The following is a 23,166-nucleotide window of genomic DNA, read 5'->3' as shown; positions in this document are numbered from 1 at the left end:
TTCTGGCCAGGCAAGCGATCTATTCGGGTGTCTTCATGTGTAAATATAATACGAATATAATGATGACAAGAATGAGGAAAACCCGAAAAAGGAAGATAAGTTGTATAATTAATAATGGTAAACCTATTAGTGGTAGGTGCTGATTCTCTTTTTGCTTCTTTTGTCTTTGGTGGGTTCCACCTCTGCTCCCGATTAACGCTCTCCCTTTTTGAAGATCCAACGGTCGACTGACTGACTGAGTGACTAGACAGATAAAAAGGAGACTGCAATTTCGGTACTCCCCACGTGAATTTTGCTAATTTCCCATAAAGAGATCCTCATTTTCTCTCTATAGAATCTAGTGTGTATCCATTATTTCCTTCTCCAGCATCCAACGGCTAGGGACGAATCTAGGGTTTCATACCATTCTCTCTTGTCCGAACTCTATATAAGGAATGCCCACTCCCCACCATCTTCTCTGATACCAAGTCACTATCTTCCTCTTTTGTTTGTCATTCTCTACTTCTATTAGCTTTTCTTCTTTGCTGGGCATTAGGGTTTTTATCGCTGGTGGTTTTATCTCTAAGTCCTTTGGTTTCTTGAGAATGGCTATTGGTTCTCAAAACTACTAGCTGTTTTATGTGATGTTGGTATCTCTTTTCTTCTGTGAAAATGGTGGTTTTTTGTGTCATAGGTGGTTTGTCCCAGTTGGGTAAGTTTATCTAGATTCCTCGGAAAACCACTTATGAATTTACCATCTTTGGTTTTCCAGTTCGGTAATTATAATCTTGATGATGATTATGTAGGGATATCCTTCCAAAAACGCCCTCTAAGAGTTCCCTGCTTATTTAGCTAGGGTGCTTGCGGCTTGTGAGATCCAAAGTTGAAAGGACATCATGAGTTCAAAACCCCATTCCTTGCTGCATGTATTCTCTGGTGGGCAAGGGGGACTTGGAGCTTTACATCTAAGGATGCCATGAGTATAGGGCATGGGACATCGAGACAGGATCGGGTGCCATCACATAGCACACTTTGAGTATGCATCTGGCTGCCCTCATTTGCTTTTGGCCCCCCACAACTAGCAGACTGTCAGCCAAAGATGGAGGGCATCAGGTGCAGCGGCACACCTGAAAGTGTGCCATGTGATGATACCTGATCCAGCCATGCCTAAACATGAGCTTTTTTGCTCATGCCAACATCGTGCCCGTTCGTTTTGTATTTTGAAAAGGTTAAAAAGTCAACAGAACAGTTATATGCTACGTGGCATTCATCCAAAATACAAACAGACGGCCACGATGTTGGCATGGGAAAAAAGCTCATGTTCAGCATGACCTGATCTGCTTCCATCCGATTGTACCTTGAGTGATCAGGAAATTGGTGATTTTCATTTGGCTATCAAAAAAGAAAAAGAAAAAGCCCTCTATGTTGTTCCAAATTATGCATATTTGTAATGCATTAGAATAGCGCTTGTCCTTTCATGGTGACAAAATAATTAATCTCTTCCGAGTTTTCCTTGTCGCGAGTTTGATAACCTGAGACTTTTCCGGCCGGTGGCAAGCAGGGGCACCCGGAGGTTTTACACCGGCGAGTAGGGTTTGGCAATGGGCTATAGAGCCCAACCCAAGTGTCCTGCATGTGTGGTTTCCTTCATCATCAAGAAAAAGTGATACAACTACCATGATTTCCCTTTCAATTAAAGATTTCATTATAGGCTTTTAATGGAGCTCCCTTCAATTCAATTTAAGGCAGTTAGAAGGTGTAACACGTCTGCTGGTTCATGAATACCTTTGGCTTGTGTTGGCAACCCAATGGCGAGCATGACACAGGAGACGATTTTGGCCTTCTTCTTTACTTGGATTGAAGGGAGCTCCAAAGACCCTAGAAAATATTTTTTTCTTTCTTTTTTTTTGGATTCTATGGTTAATGAAAAAGAAGGATCTTGCAACTGGGGGTCGGCCGGGGAGTTTTGGTCACTTGGGCATGAGATCATAAGCAAGACAAGTTAACCCAGCTCAGCTAGGTCACCAACCCAAGTTTGGTTTCTCCATGATGCCTAAGAATACTGGATATGTGTAGAGCTAAGAACAAGCTAAGCGACTCGTGGCTCAGCTCATGTTTGGCTTGAAAAGAGAGCTCGTCTAAACTCATAAAATGTGCTCAGCAAGACGAACATGTGAACACCCTAAATTTTCCAAAAAAACCCAAAATTCTCTTTTTGGCCCTGGGCTCATCTTCTGAATAATCGGGTCAATTTTTAATCAAAATTTCTATTCATTTCTCGGATTCGCTGAAATCCAGACTCAATTTTTATTTCTGACCCAATTTCTGATCCAAATCGGATACCTGGATCCAATTCTGAAACTGAATCTCTTATTTTTCAAAAAAAATAAAAAAATCAATTTCTTTGTATTTTCGCAGAGGTTTTTCTCAATACAAGGTCCGATCTTAATTCGAGATCTGAATTCTAATGTTTTATCAAAATTTTAGGACCCAGAGCCATCTCTGAAGTTCTTTTCTCAAAAACCTTATTTTAAAAAAAAAAAATCTTATATCTCAAAATAAAAGTTTTGCAAAAATACTTTAAATACCTTGTCCTTTAAAAAATTCTCATGTTTTTTCTTATGCTTTCAGGGTTTTTCTCTCAAAAAGTCAGAAAAAGACAGTTTTTAAAACCTCTCTTTAGCTAAAACCCCTTTTGAGAAAGAGCCTTTTTATTGAAAAATTTGGAAAACCCGAGCACCCCCTGTGAAAAGCCAGTAACGACCTTCCGTTGCAAAAACCGCAGAGGCTCTTCCTCTCCCGTCCATCTCCAACCTCCATCTGATCTTTTTTCTTCTCGATTTTTCCTCCTCTTCTTATATAAACGATCACAAGAGTCAATCGAAGTATCTGGTTCTCACCTCAGCACCCTTCTCTCTCCTTCAGAACATCGCTTTCACCCCTCCACCCATCTAAAGCCTCTTTACGCATCTTCCTTCTTTCTTCTCTTCTTCTTCTCCTCATCTTTTCCATTTCTCTATTGTCCCCTTTTACTGTGCAAAGAAATTTGATCCTGCGATAGCAATATCTAGAGAGGGAGCCACTCTCATCTCAGCTTTTGCCAATCTACAGTAAGTGGTCCCCTTTCTCCTTTTCTCTGTTAAATTTCTCTGTATTGTTTTTTTTTTCTTGTTCTTACCCCATTGACGCACCCCTGAGTTGTGTTGGGTTGCTTCTAGCAACACCAACTCTTCTCTTGTGCTACAGCAAACGAAATCCCCATTCCGATATATTTTGTTTTTGTTTCTTTCTCCTCTGCAACGTATTCCAATTTACAGTTTATTTTATTTCATTTCTGATACTTTTTTTTGTTTAACTTTGGTTCATATCAGAATTCTCAGCATCGGGTGATTGATATCGGTTCTACAAACTTACTAGTTTCAGGCCTATATCATTATCTGATTCCATCGAAATTACCCATCTAATTCCCAATTCATCAAGAGATGACCCTCCAGTTCATCGTAACAGCTTTTTTTTTTTTGAATCAATGGGAAAATTCCAAGTCAACACTTGTTGACGATGGTGGAATCCCTTTCCTACAATTAATCTGCATCATAATTCCCCTTTGTTTTGTTTTTTGTAATAGTTTCTTTTAAACCCAATTTTCTTTTTCTTCTGCTTAAAGTAAACAATCGATCTGATTTAATATCAGATCGGGTTTTACTCTGATATAACCATTGATTGATTCTATACTTCACATGTTATTTTCACTGTGATATTCATCTTTGCGTTCAAGGACTATTGATTTTCCTGAAGTCGATATGAAAATGCAATTCTGATAAGAGTGACAGAATCATCTGGGAACAGTGGTGACTTAATGTTTCTGTTGATGAGAGGTAGAAGACAGCGGTGAACAGCCGTGTGATTGGGGAAAAACATCAAACTCCCTTGTTCTCTCACATATGCTTGATGATGCTCGTGCGTCACTAACAGAAATTGAAAAAGGCATGTATGAGCAGAACTTTAACCCATTGCCCCATGTCTTAGAATGGGGTTTTCAATGTTGAATTTGCTATTACAAGAACAATGGGCATCACTGATCTTTGATTATCCATTAAGCATTTTATCTCTTTTCTTTCCTTTGCCTTATCACGTAATATCTAAATGCACTTTTTAGCTTGTGCATTTGGTGGATTCACCCTTGCTTGCATATTGGCCTTCTTAGGTCCCAATATTAAGATTTGTTTGTCCCTTACTCTCCTGCACATATTTCCTGCCAAATTTGTATATTAGTTTCATGTCATTTCAAAGTCATACCTTAGTTTGCAGATGCATTGATGATAAATGTGCTTAGGAGGTCACTTAGTATGCACTGTTATACATTTGCTAGCCTGTGCTCCAATCTTGAGTATTAGCATTAGTCTTTCATTATCATAATCATCTTCAAAAGCACCCCTATTGCAGCACTTCATAACTCACCTGTATAGCATGATGCACCCTATCCACTTGATTGACACCCTTTGTCTTTCTTTTTTCTTTTTTTCTTTTTTTTCTGCAAAATGCACTATTCACTTGTATATTTATCTACACATGTCATCCATTCTAGTGATTCCACATTGTTGCAATTCACGATTTATGCATGCTGACTCTTAACTTTATTGTTCTCTCCCCCCCCCCCCCATCCCTATCAGATCTTCATCTTGCTCTGTGACTTCACCACATTTCTTTTTTTTTTTCATCTAAAATAGATTCTCATACCTATCGGATCGATCCTGTAAGTGTTATATAGTATTATTAGTTCCAGACATTTCCTGCATCATTGATTCTCATTTGATCTTACAGTATATCAATTGCTCCATTGCATCTCAAGGTCTCATCATTTTTCATTAGTTGCTTTTCTACCTCTAATATCCCTACATCCCTTCAGCTGCATGAAAGTGAATTCCATTTATCTTGCATCTTTTCTGGAGTTTCCAGAATTCCAGGTGTCACAGTTCAAAAGGGAGGATCATTGAATAGCATCAAATTTAGTAATTAGGTATGCAATAATCCTCTATTTTAGGCCAATCACATGTCTTAGTCTTATGAGGCCAGTTATATTCATCCTGTGTGTGTCACTGAGTTTTGCTGAGTTGGGTTTGCGCATCATTAATTAGGAGATCATTGATCAATTCGGCCACACTTTAAAGTTGTCTGCGATTGCTCAAATCAGATGGCTTGTCTGAATTTTGTATTCACCCTATATTAATTTCTAGGGTCCTCAAGATATCCTATTCTTTTGTCAAAAAACCATTTTATAGTGCCTTCATGCAATGTTCCGGAGAATCGACCACTGCAGCATTATGGCTGCCCAGGGTACAATGATTCTTGTTGATCCAATCATGCAAATGGGTCTTTGGAGTATCTCAGAAATCCAGTTTAAGGTGACAGCAGCAATTACACTAACCTTGCCTCCAAGCGATGTTCTTAGATTCTGGTTATCCTTGATGATATCCTTGGGGAAAATACAGAGAAGATGCCTATCACAAATTAGTGATGTGCTTGCAGCATATCAACTTTTGCTGATCACTCTGCTTGTTATGACAGCATGGCGGAAGGCAATATGAGCATTTAACTTACTCTGAGGAACTAATCTCACCTGTATACATCATCTTACTGCTCAAGTATGTTGCCCATCACTCCAGCCATTATACAGTACCAACATTCACCCCAACAACACTTTGTTGTCACCTCTTTCCTGCAAAATCTTACTATCACCACTTCATTTCCAACAAACACCTCTTTTTTTTTTACTTGTTGTATACCCATGCCTGTCACCAGTTGTCACTTCATTCATGTAACTTCCACTACATACCAGTTGCATTTTTCAATATCACAATCTCCTTTTGTAGCATCTACCTCCACTTGATATCACCATTGTCATAAACCATGTGCCCATATCTGCATTAGATACATAAATGCATGAATAGGTTCAATACAGACTTTGGCATAGGCATTTCCATTTCATCATCAGATACAAGTATTACATTCCCTTTTAGATGATATATATGTATTCTAACTTATTTTTACTATTATTCTAGGATATTGTATATATGTTTTAGCATTCACTCAATACATCATCCCAGTATATACTTTATTATTTGAATAGCATCTCAATTTAGGTAAATACATTTATATATGCATTTTCCATTTAGTATGAGCATAATAATTAGATTTTACTTAATATTTTCCATCATTCTCCGTATTTTGCAATCTTGTTTTATGCTAAACTCTGGTTTTTGTAGGAAACGTGTAACAATGGTGCTTTCCATCCTAAGTTAGGAAGTTTTGCAATTTTAATTTCAATTTCAATGATGTAATAGCTAGATATCAATGAGAATTTTTTTTCTAGCTTAGATTAGAATGTATGAGCATGTATATTTTTTTGTTAGGAATGCTTGTTTCATATCATTTTTCTCTTTTATTCTAAAAAATCACGAATGTGATCACGAATGACACGTGCACCATTCTAATAAAAGGTGATTAAATCTTAAGTTGATGACTTGCATCAATGGCCATAGTTAGGGTGTAAACAAAACTTATGATTTTCATCTTTTATGGAATAACATTGGATCCGCACTGGATCCCTTTTAAAAAATCATCATATTTTTAAATATTTTCTTCCTTTATCAGGGCTTAATTTAAAATTAACTCAAAATATATATCAATGGTCATAGTCCGGATATATTGAGAGTTAATTTTATTTTAAACTCTATGAAGGCACCAAAATGTGTCTTATTCTTCATTTGAATTTAAATATGATTATTACATAATACATTTTATGACCATAGTCAGAAATGTATTATATCTTCAATCTTATTTTAATTCACTTAAAAAATGAAATATGCTTTTCAAATCCAATTTCAAATTCTTTAATTCATTTCATCATTTAGGATAGAATTACATCATATTTTCAACATTCTTTTTCAAAAATCCAAGTGATTTTGAGATATATTTTTAAGTATCTTCTTCATTTCTTAAATCAATCTTTAAATCTTACTCAAATTCATCCTTCTATCTTATTTTAAAAATTCAAACTTCAATTTCAAAGTCTAATTTGACTTTGAAATTCATTTGTATATTCAAAATTCAATTTCCAATTCAAATCAAAATTCAAAGTTCAAATCAACATTGTAATTCTCAATTCATTTTCAGGATTCAATTTCAAATTCAATTTAACATCTGAGATCAAATTTCAAAGTTTAATTTAACTTTGAAATTCCTGATTCACTTTCTAATTTCAAACTCAAGCTTTAAATCAAAGTTTATCATTTATTTTTTCTCCAAAGTTCTATTTAAAGATTGAGTCTTGACTCTCAATTCAAAATCAAGGTTTTTTAGATTGATTCTGAATCTCAAAATTCGTTTTTTCCTAAGTTTTAAATTCAAATCTGAATTTTCAAAAATCCTGATTCATCCTCAAAACCCATTGGGATTTTCAAAATCCTCTTGGATTCTAGATTTAGAATCCGATTCCACCCTGGAATCAGATTTTCAAATCCAACTCCAATTCGGATTCCAAACTTCGGATCCAATTCCATTTAGGATTCCAGATTTTGGATTCAACTCTATTTTGGATCCCAGACTTCAGATCCAATTCTATTTAGGATTCCAGATCTCGGATTCAATTCCATCACGAATTCTAGACTTCAGATCCAATTTCATTTAGGATCACAGATTTCAGATTCAAATCCATTCTGAAATCCAGATCTAAAATCCAATTCTATTTTTCAAATTCCAACTAGGTCCAAGATCCATTCTAGCTTCAGACTTTGAACCCAGAATTCAATCTCATTTCAAAATACCATCTCAAAATTTGAATTCTAGATTCAAAATCAAATTCAAAGTTCATTCTGACTTTGAAGATTCATTTTTTACTTCAAAAATTCTATCTCAAATTTCAAATCTCCCCTTTTTCTTCATTTCTTCAAATTCAAGAATTATTTTCAAGTCTCTGATTATTCTAAGACTTGGGAATTTCAAGTCTCTTCTTCCAGATCTATTTCAAATTTTGAATTAGATTCAAAATCTAACTTTTTCAAATCAATTTCAACACTTGAAATCATCTCTTCACTGCATTATCAAATTTATTTCAGAATCACTTGGAAAATCCCAAATTTCTAAACTATTTTCTCAAAAAGCATACATTTCTGCATTGCACAAGCATGATTTTTTATGCATTTTAGACTTAGAATAAATTCTTAGATAATATTTAGGCAAAGCAAAAGGCATAAATTCGATCTTTGGTTCGATTACCCCTGGTAAAGGCGCCAGGAACAGTCGAACCTCGTATCGATGAGTGAATCCCGTCTCTCCTTTTTTTCGCAATTATTTCAAAACGAAGGCATGTAATTTTCAAAATCTTTTCAAAATTCAGGTCAAGTGAGACCTTCGCAAAAGAGTTCATTTCTCTCTTCTTTTCTTTTCGCTTTTCTCTTCTTTTTTGTCTTTTATTTTCCCCTTCAAAAAGGGAAATAGAGGTTAGAAAGGAAAAGAGAAGGAAGAAAGAGAAAACTAAGAGGAAAAATTTTGCGATGATCACAGAACGTCATGTATAAAGTCATTAAATAGTAACAAATATGTTTTAAATATTTTATGTCACTATAAGAAATTCGATTTTTATTGGCGCAGCTTGTATGCCATATAATATAGTAGATGGTTTTGGTTTTCAAGCGTTATAAAGATCTTTTTTGTAATCCTATCACTTCTCACTTGGAATCAATGTATATTTTTTAAGCAAGTCAGTTCAAGCTTGGTTCTTTTAGTTCGGCTCATTATGAGCTCAAGCACTGCTTTGCTAGCTATAAGAATTGGCCAATTCAGGCTAGGTTCATTTTGCTTGTTTACCGGCCTTAATTACGGAGATGTTTTTGCCATTAATTAAATTTTTTTCTTTATTTGCAGGAAGCATGGAGAGATAATTTGATATCTATTGGACTATATTAGGCCTATTATTTTTGTTACTTCTGCAGAAATATAGCTTGTTTCAGCAAAATAAAAGTCCGTATGTGTAAACTTGTTGAAAATAACAAGATATGTTTGCATGTTCGCGCATATTTATTCACGTGTATACTTACTACACCAAAGGGGTATCCGCTTGTCTGGTAGGAGCAGTTAATGCACGTCACCTTATGTTGGGAGGTTGCAGGTTCAAAATCCAATGGTATAGTTGTATGACTGGTAGGGGTCTACCTAACCCCAGCTTGCCTTTAAAAAAAAAAACACTACACAACCTGTTTTTTATGCACAACTATGTATTTGATGTATGTAAATCATAGTTACCAAAGCTTATTAAAATCTAAGAAACTCACATCAGAAGCGTGAAACTATATATATATATATATATATATATATATATATATATATATATATATATATATATATATATATATATATATATATATATATATATATATATATATATATATATATATATATATATATATATATATATGCTTTGTTAATCTTTCCAAAATTTTTACGAGAAGTTCGTTTTCCTTGATATGAATGTAAATTGTAAATGCCTACTGCCTTTCCCCTATGCTTCCTAAACACTTTATGCTTGATTCATCTAAGCATTTTTTTACACTCCTTTCTCCCTTCAGGCTTCACGCAACGCTTGTCTGGTAGGAGTAGCTAGTGCACATCATCTTGTGTTGGGACATTGCAGGTTCAAAACCCAATGGTATAGTTGTATAACTGGTAGGGGTTTGCTTAACCCCAGCTTGCCTTTCAAAAAAAATTTATGGTGCAAATTAAATACATTAACCTTATGTATGAATATATGAAACAAGCAATATGTTAAGGTATAAGGCTATGCTTGAGAGCTGGTGTTGGAGAGGAGATGAGAGTGGAAAAGAAAATGGTGGGGGTGGTAAGAGTAGAGTTGTCAAACTGTATCATTTTGCATTTGAAAAAGACTCAGTTGGATCCAGAACAACCAAATACACAGGAAGTGGGGGAGTTGGGTCCAGTCAGATCTGAGACAGCCAAAAATTGCAAAACCTCCATCCTGGATCTTCCCATATCCTACCCCGCACCCCCCCCCCCCCCCCCCGCTCTCATCTCCAGCTCCCAAACAATGATGAGATTGGAAATTGGATGAAGCAATGCATTTTGAACATATTTAGGGGGTATTTCAAGTAAAATTGGTAGGCAAGTTACTTTGAAAATAGGACAATCTTGCATATATAGTGTGCCTCATCATGTATATATTGGGATGGTCAATTGAGTAATCAATTGATTCATTTACCAATTCAACCTGATAGTACCAGGATTACAATTGTTGTGTCCAGTAATTTGGACCCAAATGCTTCTTACTGGACTACTTTTCACTAGGGCTGATAGAAGAGCAGAACGGCTCGAGCTCGGGTTGTTTGAGAGCTGGTGCTCAGTCACGATTGGATCCAGCTTGTGCTCAAGCTCAGGATCATGGTAAGTCTAGTCGAGCACAAGCTTTTGACTAGCCTGAGCAAGGCAAGTCAGACTCGAGCGGGCTCATTTAAAATAAAAGGGTTAACTTCTTTTCTGCATTCAATGTGAAATTTGAGCCTTGATGTGTTGGCTACAACTACAAGCATCCTACCAACGGGAGCTCCGCTTGTTTGGTAGGAGCTGTTAGTGCATGTTACCATGTGTTGGGACATTGCAAGTTCAAAACCCAATGGTATGTTGTATAATTGGTGGGGTCTGCCTAACCCAGTGTCTCAGACCGAGCTTTTGGAATGGGGCATGTGCAGTGTGAAGCTCTACTTAATAGAAAATGTATCGACTGTAGGAACGCACGATGTGTGTTGGCTTGATTGATGGCATGTGGTGGTAACATGATACGCAATAGGCAATAGTATCATCGTTAGCGCATCGTTGTATGGCGGTACAGACGTAAAGTATTGTTTGGTTAAGCAGTGTCAGCGGATCAAAAGATGTTGCCTTTGGAGATTTGGTTAAGGACCTCTCGACTTGTAGAATTTTTTATGCTTAGCAGTTGAACGCACGGGGGTACGTGTGGGTTAGGGTTAATTCTCCCAGGAATCACCTTAGGTGGTTACAACCGAGTATGGTGACTCGGGGTTAGGTGAGAGAATGCCTAGGCACCGACGAATGAGTTTGGGTGGTGTTTTTCGCTATGATGTTTAATCATCAACTGGTCTTCGGACTGGGGGCCGCAAGGCCTTGTTCCTTCAATGACAAGGTTTTGTTGTAGCGTGCGCATGAAGTTGCAATATGCTCCATGGCTCGTAAGGATAAGGTAAGTTTGTGCCCCTTTCAGAAGTGATAGCTGGTATGAGACGACTATGTACTAAGCAGCATGGACTAGATGAAATTCACATTTGAAGATGCATTTGATCAGCTTCCGCTAGGCAGTTGTGCACGAGGTGGTGTGCAGAGCCAATGAATTGATTCAACACATGGAAAAGTGTTGGCACATGTACCATTAGGCTGGATAGGTTGGGTAGTTTGGCGCATCATGGGTTTGCAAAATATTCTATGCCCGTGACGAATTTAGTTGCAAGTAAGCGACCAAAAAGGCTTACGGCGGTAAGGAAGGACTATCGCGCCACATTGGCATATTGAAAAGTAAGCCCGTGACAAATTGGTATTAAAGCAGAAATATTAATGGAGACCTTATTGTTCATTGTGTGTGACACTGAAGAGAACAAAGATGGTTTATCTTGGTTACGCAAATTTGCATAATTAAAATATTGTTGACCGAGTACAAAAGCAAGATGTTGGCAGGATGGTATGGGACATCTTGACCATGGCAAGCAGAAATGTAAGGTTGCTATTCAGTTGGCTAAGGGAACACTGATAAGCCAAAGATTTTTACCGGTTGTGCGTTAGGCTCGCAGGTGGACCATGACGTTTGCATTATGTATGTAAAGAATGCACGTTAGATTCAGCTGGATGGATTTGTATCTTTTAGTATGGAGGACTCAACTAAATTTCTATATTCTCTTTCAAGATTTTGGGTTAGCGGAGTGCCCATGTTGAGCAGAATGCACATTGTTTTTGTCTCTTGAGTTGATAACTCCTTTGAGGATTGTGTGTGCGAAAAAAGTTGTTATTCATGGCTCGTTGGTTCCTGCGAGAATGTTTGGCTGACTCTAGATGAGAGTTACAACGTACTAACTTTGGAAGGAGAGTTGCAGCATTATGGCAAAGTGTCCTTATGAAGACGAGTGCCCAGGAAGACACTTTAAAGGACTACATTAGGGTGATACATAAGCAGACGTTCCCCACTTGATGACTAGTTTGGATCGTTGAAAATTTGCAAGTTGGTACTTAAAGGGAGTTGATGTCCATGTGACACATGTTGGTGGTCATTTTTCTCTACAAGGATCACGAAGGGCTTGAAATTGCCCTTATTGAGGTTGGAAGGCACCCCATCCATGAGCCTAAAGATGGCAAGTTTGTCGTGCAGGCGAGGATAACCTGCTTGCGTATGAGATTATACTGGGGTCTCATGAGCAAAGAATGCTCGATGTTGATAAAGCAAAAGACTGTTGTCTAAGTGATCGGAGATGCATTAAGAAATGAGACTTGGTGTGTTAAACATGAAAATGATGGTAGATGAAAACCAGAATAAGTTGATTAGGCTAAAAAAAAGAGTAAACCAAAGATAAGTACAAAGGAAAACATGCATATCAGTCAAGACTGTGTTATTACCTGCACCGACATTGTCGAGGACGACAATGGTTTGGGTGGAGGAGAATGTCCCAGGCCGAGCATTCAAAATGGGGCATGTGTAGTGCGTAGCTCTACTGAGTAAAAAATGCATCGATTATAAGAACGCGCAATGTGCATTGGCTTGATTGGTGACGTGTGGCGGTAGCATGACACATGATAGGCAATGGTATTGTCGTTAGTGCATCGTTGTATGGCGGCACGGACGTAGAGCGTTGTTTGGTTAAGCAGTGCTAGCTGATCAAAGGATGTTGCCTTTGAAGATTTTGTTAAAGACCTCTCAGATTGTAGGATTTTCCACGCGTAGTGATTGGATGCACGGGTGTGTGTGGGTGTTAGAGCTAATTCCCTGAAATCACCTTAGGTGGTTCCAACCAAGTATGATGACTTGTAGCTAGGCAAGAGAATGCCTAAGTGTTATGAATGAGTTTGGGTGGTGTTCTTCGCTATGGTGTTCAATCATCAACTGGTCTTCAGACTGGGGTCACAAGGTCTTGTTCTTTCAGTGACAAGGTTTTGTTGTAGTGTGTGCATAGAGTCGTAATATGTTTTATGGCTCATCAGGCTAAGACAAGTTTATGCCTATTTCGAAAGTGATAGGGGGTATGAGACAATTATGCACTAAGCGACATGGACTAAATGAAATTCACATTTGAAGATGCATTTAATCAGCTTTCGCTATACAATTGCGCATGAGGTAGTGCGCAGGGCCAATGAAATGTTTCAACACATGAAAAAGTGTTGGTACGCAGCTGTTAGGCTGGCCAAGTTGGGGCAGTCTGGCACATCACGAGTTTGCAAAGCATTTTATGTCGTGACGAATTTAGTTGCAAGTGAACGACTGAAAATGCTTATGGCGGTAAGGAAGGACCTCCACCACACTAGCTTATTGAAAAAGTAAATCCGTAACACCCAGTTTGCCCTTAAAAAAAAAACTACAAACCTCCTGCCCAATCAGTTGATTCATCATCTTATTTTTGACATGTTTGGAGCATGACAGTAATAACTTTGATGGACATCTATGAGTTGAGACAAGCTGAACACCCATTATTCATGTTCAGCGTGAATATTACGTGACCCGCTTGTGCCTCGGCTTGCTGGGCTGAAACCGAATGAGCTTTATGTGAGTTGAACCGTGAGCTGCTTCCGAGCTGCTCGGTTTGTTTATCAGCCATACTTTTCACGAGTCGCCCTAGGAAAAGTATGAGCGGTCATGCAGATCTTACACTCTTAAAATAGAGATCCTTGGTTGAGTACGTTACCCAATGTTGTCTATCACAAGAATGATAATGATATTGCACACTTTTAGTGTGCCAGTGTACCTGGTTGCCCTTAATTTTTAGAATACAGCCTGTCAGCTTTGTGGCCCAACAGCATATGGAGGGTAGCCAGGTGCAGTGGCAAACTGTGAAAGTTGCACATGATCTGCTCTTGCAAAAATTGGCATAGTATCCGCCCAACGTACCAACGGAGTCAACTCTGGTAGGAGCAGCTAATGCATGTCACCTTGTGCTGGGACATTGCGGGTTCAAAACCCTATGGCATAGTTGTATAACTGGTAGGGATCGGACTAACCCCAGCTTGCCTTTAAAAAAAAAAACCTCGCCCAATGTGGATGCGGCCACGTGTAATATAATGGTGAGTACCACTAAAAAAATAAGTAAAAAAAGGCATAAAAATGATAATGTTAAAAAATGAAAGACAACATTTGTGCCTATGTCACCGGGACACCACGACAAAAGAACATAGTGTAAGTTAAATACTTGGGTAATATAGTATATAAGAGGACACGACTTGATAGTAAATTGGAGTGACCCTGTAACATAGTTTTGTGCGGAGGTATAGCCATGTAAATGTAAATATCACGATTGGGATATTTCTGTTTAAACGATAATATTGCGATATTTTGGCTGTTTACATCTAGGGATGAAAACGGTTTGGATTTGAAGCAACTAAATAACATTGGTTATTGGTTACGGTCAATCTTATTAAAATCGGTTCAAAATTGATAAAAATCAGTTCAAATCGTTTTTTTTTAATTGAACCATTTCAAAGATCATTAGTCATTTTATTTATTTTATAAATATGCATTTTTTAACGTGTAAATGAATCGATCCAAGGTAGAATCAGTCAAAACCAGCCGATATTTTAGAATACCCAAATTGGCCCCTGTTTTGTTTGGATAAGGGTCAGATTCAAATCAATCTTGATAACATTGATTATGACAGTGAAACCTACCCGTCCAGCTATCTCATTCGATCCACCCATTTGCAATTAAAGGTTATCAAAACACGTCAGTGGGGATCATTTTTCTTGGAATAACATGCATTCCAATTTGATCTACGCTATTTTCAATTGTTTCATTTGCCAATTTGTTTTCCAACTATTTATTTTTTTGTTCATATAGAGAAAATGAATATTGGCTACTAACGAAGGTAACAAAACTAATGAGTTGAAATCATTTTTTTTTTAAATGGATTTTTTGTAGATCAAATGTTACTGCTACATGCTTTGTTTAGTAGAAAACTTGTTTTGAATCATGTAATTATGATAAGTAATTAAGTTTTTAAAGGAGTCCAAAAATCAGTATCAAAATTTCATAACTCAAAAGATCATATTTTTACATCAGAAAAGCATGATCCAAGGCTTGGTCCTTAGCAAACAAACCATAACACATTTGTGTGGCTAAATTGAGTTGATATAACTTGCACTTATGATTTCTAGTTCATTAATTTTGTACCTTCATTAGTAGTAGTAGTAGTAGTATATATATATATATATATATATATATATATATATATATATATATATATATAGGTAGGGTGTCAACGGGTCGAGTTTGGTTCGGATCCAACTGGAACCAAACCTGGCCCCAATTTTTGGGTATGGTATTGAGTCTAAACCTGAGTCTAATTGGACCCACCATAAGCAAAATCATATCTGGATCTGATAAGAACTACATAAACCGAACCCAGGCCATACCTGGTAAAATACTATTTTTTATCATTTTGACATTGAAAATTTGCTGGTCTTAATCGGAACTCGGGTCGGGCCTGGGCCTGGTATAAAATTTCACAAACTATACTCGAATCCATGTATTAATCAAACCTTCCCCTATCGGATTTGGTTTGGGTTGGGTCTGGGTAAAGCGGACCCATTGACACCCCTATGTGTAGGTGGGGGATAACTTTGTAGAATTCAAATATGGGACCCGTCCATTGATAATGCCACCTAACTATAAGGGGACTTGAACCGATATTATTGATGTACATCCTTATCGTATGTCGATTGAACTCGCAATGCAAGCAAGAATAATTCATATGACTGCCATAGATGAATTGACACTAAATAAATAAATTATATCTACTTTATATTGAAAAAAAATCTCATTTAAAATAGTTTGATCCCATCCGTTAGATCTCATCTGCTACAACTTGAGTAATCCTTCGGCCCGCTCATGTAATTACTCTTCTTAAGGAAATAAATCTTGAGATAATAAATTTTTGACCGGCTTTTGTTGTCAAATGGCTCACAACATCGTGGATGGAGGGTCGCCGACCTGGTCATCAGGGTCGTTGTGAGATTGATGAGATAAAGGCACCGGATCAAACCCTGCTAGTGCATGGATGTAACCGCACCTTTCAAAGGTGGGACACGGAAGGCAGGATGGTCGGGGCCCCACCTAAGTTTTTTCTCATTTTGGCGAGCGTTCCTCGTCATAAAAATAATGGATAGAGCCCATTTGAGTTAAGAAGCTTTGGCTTTTGCTTTATTTATTTATATTTTTTAATAATAAAAAAAACCATCGTTATAGTTCAGATGTCTAATTACCCACCCAGAGGTGCCTCACCTTCTTTTCTTTTCTTTTTTGATAGGCAAGCTGGGTTAGGCACACCCCCACCAGTTACACAACATACCATTGGGTTTTGAACTTGCAACGTCCCAACACAACACATGGTGAAGTGCACTAACAGATCCTACCAGACAAGCGGAGCCCCCATTGGTTGACCATCGCCTTCTTTCGATGTCTGCGCTCTAGAAATATTTTACCTTGCCCATTGAGGATATTTTTTCCATTGACTTTGACCATGTCATTAAATCAATCAAATCTATGTATAATCGCTTATCGAAAAAAATAAATAAACGTATAATTGCCATTAAAGAATTAAGTTGAAGATTTTTTGTCATTGCTTGACACCTCATGGTGATTCTTTGCGTGATGTTACATTTTGGATAGGCATTTGATTAGTGGAGAGCCCTGGACAAGGACACGGTGTCCTGTCCTCATGTGTCATTGTCCAAGGACAAGGACAATCTTTTTTTTTCAAAGGTGTCAAGTTATCCTGTCTTCCCTGTTCGAGGGGAGAGGGCAGAACTCCCCCGTATACTAAAAAGCTTCCTAGAGGGATGCATGGAGGTGGTGTCCTGTCTGTCCGCTCGTCTCGCATTTGGGTGGACACACCCCAATCAAACGTGCCCTGAATATTTCAAGACTTTTTCTTACAGTCCTAGATTCAAATAAAGTAATGAATGGGCCTTTAGTTTATAGGAAACTCAATTTCTTCTTACACAGCCATGGCGCCTTGATGAAGTTAATTAAATGGACATATGGTTATAAGCTACATCACATAGACACTTCAACTTGCCCTCGTGTCGTGTCCTTTTATACTTTTCTTAAGAGTAAATTGCACAAAATTGCTGGCACCTTTTAGCGTGTACTTGAGACTTATGTGTAAAACTTTTTAGATTTTCTGAATATAGATAAGAAGAGCGAAAATCTTAATGCTTCGAGAGCCGGTGCTTTTTGCTTGATCTGAACTATCACAGTTTATTCAATAGGAAACATGCATTACATTAGGAATCTTTCATGCTCGGATGCCCTATTAGAGAAAGAAAAATCAATGGTTGATACCATATTAAAATTGGATTTACAAAATATCTTCAATAAACCATATTATTGCTTTGGATCAAATTATTTAATAAAAAACTTGGACTTTTTTTATTTGAAAGTTTTAGTGCCATGTTATAGGTTGTTTCTTTTTTTTTGTTGAAGAAAACGTAAAATTTCATTGAGTGGAAAGGATGATATAAGACATCAAACATACAGCAAAATGTTATAGGTTGTTGAGAGATTTCTTTTGAAACCTATCTGAACATTAAAAATTCATGGTGTAATACATGCAATTTACAGCCACCTCAGGCATAGACTGCACAGCTAGAACATTGAAGTTAGTTTATATGGGACAATCCACAACAACCCTTGATGTTTTGTGTTTTTACTACTCGAAGAAACCGCGCCAGGTGCAGCGACCTAGCCGCGCTGGCTCAGCCTGCCGTACTTATTCATGTCGGCATAAAACTCCGAGGGCTTACCCCTTTGAAGTTGATTCCTCTTCTTTCATGTGGTGAGCGTTGAGCCTTATCACACCATTTCTTGAACAAGTGGAAAACAGAAGTCTCTAATATAGTTCTTTACAGATCACTCATCAGCCAACATTTTTTGTGCAGGTGCCTGCCAAGTAGTAGGGTCCAACCATATCCAGAATGGTCCTTGTTCCTTAGTCCAGTGTCTGTATCTGAGTTGGTTTTAGTTAAACAAAAGCCAGTGGCATAACAGCTAAGTTCAGGCCAGTTTCATTCCTTTAGGGTGATGTTCTAATTGGTAGGGGTGGACAGCAGTGGCCCACGAGTAGCCCGTGGCCTGAACTTAGCCAAAGCCAAAGCCAAAGAAAACCCCCGGTGGGTCCCATGACCACCCTGCTTTACGTGGCAAGCTTTTAAATTTTAACTCCATGAAGATTAAACATAAACATAAATGAAATATTTCCACCTCTTGACGTGTTCTACGTAGTTAGCAGTAGGGGTGTCAACGGGTTTGGTTTGCAGGGACCTGACCCGAACAAAACCCTACAGAGTCCGGGTATGGTGATAAATAAAAACACCCGGGTCCGGTCCCAACCGGAAGGTCTGATTAATTAATTCATGGATCCAAGTATAGTCTGTGAAATTTTATACCAGACCCAGATCTGACTTGAGTTTAAGACCCACAATTTTTCAATGTAAACATGATAAAATATATGGTTTTACTAGGCATTATCAGGGTTTGGTTTATGTAGTTTTTATTGGGTCTGGGGTACAATATTTTTTATAGTAGATCCAATTAAACCCAAGACCCTAAAAATCTAGTCCAAATCTGGTTTCACCTAGGTCCAAACCAAAACTGGACCCGTTGACACCCCTAGTTAGCAGTGATAATAACAAAAAGGAAAAAAAAAAATACATGCAAAAAGGATAGTTACCGTAGCATAGGATGACAAAAAACGTGGCATTGTCACCTCAATTCTTGTGTTTGGTTTGTCCACCATATAAACGGTCAACGGATACACCCATTAAACGCACAAACAAACACCGTCCACAAGTTCCAAAAGATAACTTCACAAAGTCACAACATAATTGAAAACTATTTTGCCCATAAAAGCTCTCCTCAATTGGTAGGAGCGACTCGTTGAATGATGTTATTTTCTTTAGTTATTAACACACACACAATGACAGATTTTTTTTTTTTTATTTACATGGAAAAACGAGCTTACCCTTTGCCTTCAAAGAGTCTGCTTGGAATTTGAACCTAGACCGCCTCCCAAGCGGCTTAGGCCCCATCCCACTAAGTCAAACCTCTTTGGGCGCCATACAATGACATAGATGACACTAATTTTCGACAATGATGGGATAGGAGATTAAGAAAGCGCCGGTCCACATTTTGATCAATGAAAAGCCGGTCAAATACCATTTAAGATGTTTCAAAGCTCCTAAGTCAATAAACTATATAGGTAAGCTCAAACCAAGGTGACAATGTTTGACCTATTGCCCACAGAGGCGCAACCTTGCCAAAATCTAGAACGGAACAATTGAGGTCGAGCCTAACTAAAAGTAGGCTAAGTAGGCTCTTGCACATAACTCAAAAGAACAATTTTGTCAGGATCTGTTTTTGAACCGAATTGTTTTCTAAACGATTCAGAGAAATAGTGGAATCAGAAATGAGTAGAATAATTTAGAATGAGACTTTTTAATTTCCTGGTTTTTATAAATGTTTAAAAAATAAAAATGTATGAAAATTTACATATAAAATAAATGATTACTTATAGGGTCGATCAATCAAATTCTAAAACATGAATTTAATGCCTTAACAATCAAATAGCCAATAAATAGTATAATTAACAACAAACTAGAATGTTACAAAACTAATCTAACCGGCCTTCAAGAAAAAAACTTGAATCGGTCGATTCAAATCAATTCATATAACATTGTAAAAGAGCCAACTAGAGTTGTAAAGGTTCATATTTGGTTTAGATGTTGTAATACCTCAATCCAGGACCCCTCGAGTATGGATTCATAGGTATTACTCGTCAGAGGGAAGAATGCAAAACAAGTGCAATGAAACCATGGCATAAATTTTTTTCTTTAACATAATATCATAGTTTCATAATAAAAAATGCCTTACATCATTCATACATATCATAAGTTCAATAAAATAAAAACATAAATTGAAAGTCTCATCTTCATCTACATGCCTATGGACACCTAATAAAACAACGGCTACTTCAATCAATTTCTAATCGATTACTTGAAACCTATAATTGTAATTATTAAAAAGGAATGAGTCTACAATCTAATAAAAAACATTTATAAGCAACTGAGGACTTTGACTTACAACTGTAGTGGGCTATAAGCCCTCAATCATTTAGTTTTACATCACATAATATACATGTTTGTTTCTTTTAACTCTCCCTATTAAATTTCTCATTACTCATAAATTAGTATTAACTCAAAACTAATTATTTTCTCTAGATTGGGTATACCGATTATAGCCTACTATGGGTATAACAACCCCTGTAGAATGCCCTAATTCTATGACATAGGCTAAACTATGAACCATTCTTTGTGATTTCACGAGAGTCACGAGCCACTGTAGTGAAAGAGGACTCACTAGTAGCTATTCAAAGAGTCAGACTATAAAGCTATACCTGCCCTCAAAGGTTCGTGGTTCATAATACATCCTGGGCTTCCAAGAATCCAAATCACTATGTGAAACATAATCCTTAAGATACTTTATGCAACTCATTGCTTTTCCACATGAACTACCTCAAGTTTATTATTTTTTTGTAACTTAACTAAGTTTCTCAAGTTCTTCCTAAGGTTCTGATATTCACAAAAAATATAAGCATACAAAAAATGTAATGTCTTTGCATCGATGTAGTGTTTCTGCATTAATAAATCACCATCAGCTCATGCTTATGACTGTACTCACTCTAACGGTGATCAGGCATCTCTTTTCATCCATCGCATCTTCCAAAATTTGCGGTGTTATGTCACTACAAGAAAATACGTTGTTAGCGACGGACGTTAGCGACGGAAAGATTCCGTCGCTAGTTAGCGACGGATTGGCGAGCGACAAATATTCGTCGCTATTATTACTAAATCTTATGAAAGTAGCGACGGAAGATAGTCTGTCGCCTAGTCCGTCGCTAATTAGCGACTGATGTTGCGATGGATTGTTTTGTCGGTACGATCGCACCATTTACCGACGACGTTAGCGACGGAAACTAGTCCGTCGCTAAATAGCGACGGATGTGGCGACAGAATATAATCCGTCGCTATTTTCGCGAATTTGATTTTACGTTGGCTTAGCGACAGAATTAATCTATCGCTAACTTTCGAATAACCCTAATCCCAGCCAGCTTTTCCTTTTCTTCTTTCGCTGCTCATGCGCCGGTCCCGCTCCCGCCGTTCGCCGGTCCCACCGTCCGCCGATCCCACCGTCCGCCGGTCCCACCGTTCGCCGCCCGGAGAAAGGTAACGCCCTCCCCCTCCCGTTTCCGGCAGGGGGTTAACCCCCTGCCGGAAAACGCAGGGGGTTAACCCCCGTTTCCGGCAGGGGTTAACCCCCGTTTTCACGCAGGGGGTTAACCCCCTGCCGTTTCTGGCAGGGGGTTAACCCCCTCCCGGTTCACACAGGGGGTTAACCCCCTGCCGTTTCCGGCAGGGGGTTAACCCCCGAACGGCAGGGGGTTAACCCCCTCCCGGTTCACGTAGGGGGTTAACCCCCTGCCATTTCCGGCAGGGGGTTAACCCCCTCCCGTTTCCGGCAGGGGGTTAACCCCCTCCCGTTTCCGGCAGGGGGTTAACCCCCTCCCGGTTCACACGGGGTTAACCCCCTGTCATTTCCGGCAGGGGGTTAACCCCCTCCCGGTTCACGCAGGGGGTTAACCCCCTGCCGGAAAACGCAAGGGATTAACCCCCTGCGTCCCCTGCCGTTTCCGGTAGGGGGTTAACCCCCTCCCGTTTCCGGCAGGGGGTTAACCCCCTTCCGGAAAACGGAGGGGGTTAACCCCCGCGTTTTCCAGCAGAGGGTTAACCCCCGCGTTTTCCGGAAGGGGGTTAACCCCCTGCGTTTCTTGCAGAGGGCTAACCCCCTGCATTTTTCGGCAGAGGACCCTTGCCCCCTGCCTTTCCGGTAGGGGGTTGACCCGGGCAGGGGGTTAACCACCTGTCATAACAGGCTGGGGGTCGACCCGCTGCCCGAACAGGGGTCAGTTAACTCCCTACGTTCCGTAAGGGGGTTAACCCCCTATGTTCCGTAAGGGGGTCGACCCCCTGCCGGAACAGCAGGGGAGTCGACCCCTTGCCAGAACAGTTTTTTTTCCGTGGTGACTTCATTTTAAAAAATTGTTTTTTTGTGCAGATTTCTCAACGGAACTCGCTTGTGCCCCGCCACCCGTGGTAAGTAAGTGACAAAAACAATGCAAATCGGGTAAATACCCGTGGTGAGTAAGTGATGCAAGTGCATCACATGTTATTTAATTTATTGAATGTAACACTTTATTGTTCACACACTCACTTAGTTGTTGATATCTAGGACTGCTTTGTTGGAGTTCGGAGATCATGCTGAGCATGATTTTAATGTATGAATATGGAAGTGTTCTTATTTTTGGAGTACGGAGTCCATGCTATGCATGGTAGTAGTTAGTGGGATATTGAAGTGTGTTTGCTGCAGGTACATGTTTGACATTTGTTTGATATGAATTATTTCGATGTATTGCAATGTTTGATGTGATTGTATCCATGCTTACAGGTAGTTACTTTCAATTTGATTATGTCTTCCATGTGAAATTGTATACTGAAAGCATGCTTCAAATGAATGTATCGTGTCATGAATAGTTTGCACATGAAAATATTAAGTTATCAATGCATGCATCATAATTCTTGTGATTGTATGACATCATATATTGCATGATAAATTTGATATTTTCTTCATCATAGCATTCTGATGGTTCTCTTTTAACTGGTTAGGATACTATTCATAACATCATACGACAGAATGACTGCAAACCGTGAATGGATGTACCGTAGGATAGTGGACAATGAGTTATCGCATGAATATATGGATGGTGTCGACAGTTTTATTGAATTTACAACAACAAGTGTCAG

Source organism: Nuphar pumila, chromosome 5, assembly GCF_984573655.1.
Source record: "Nuphar pumila chromosome 5, dmNupPumi1.hap1.1, whole genome shotgun sequence".
NCBI lineage: Eukaryota > Viridiplantae > Streptophyta > Magnoliopsida > Nymphaeales > Nymphaeaceae > Nuphar > Nuphar pumila.
This window is presented reverse-complemented; position numbering follows the sequence as displayed.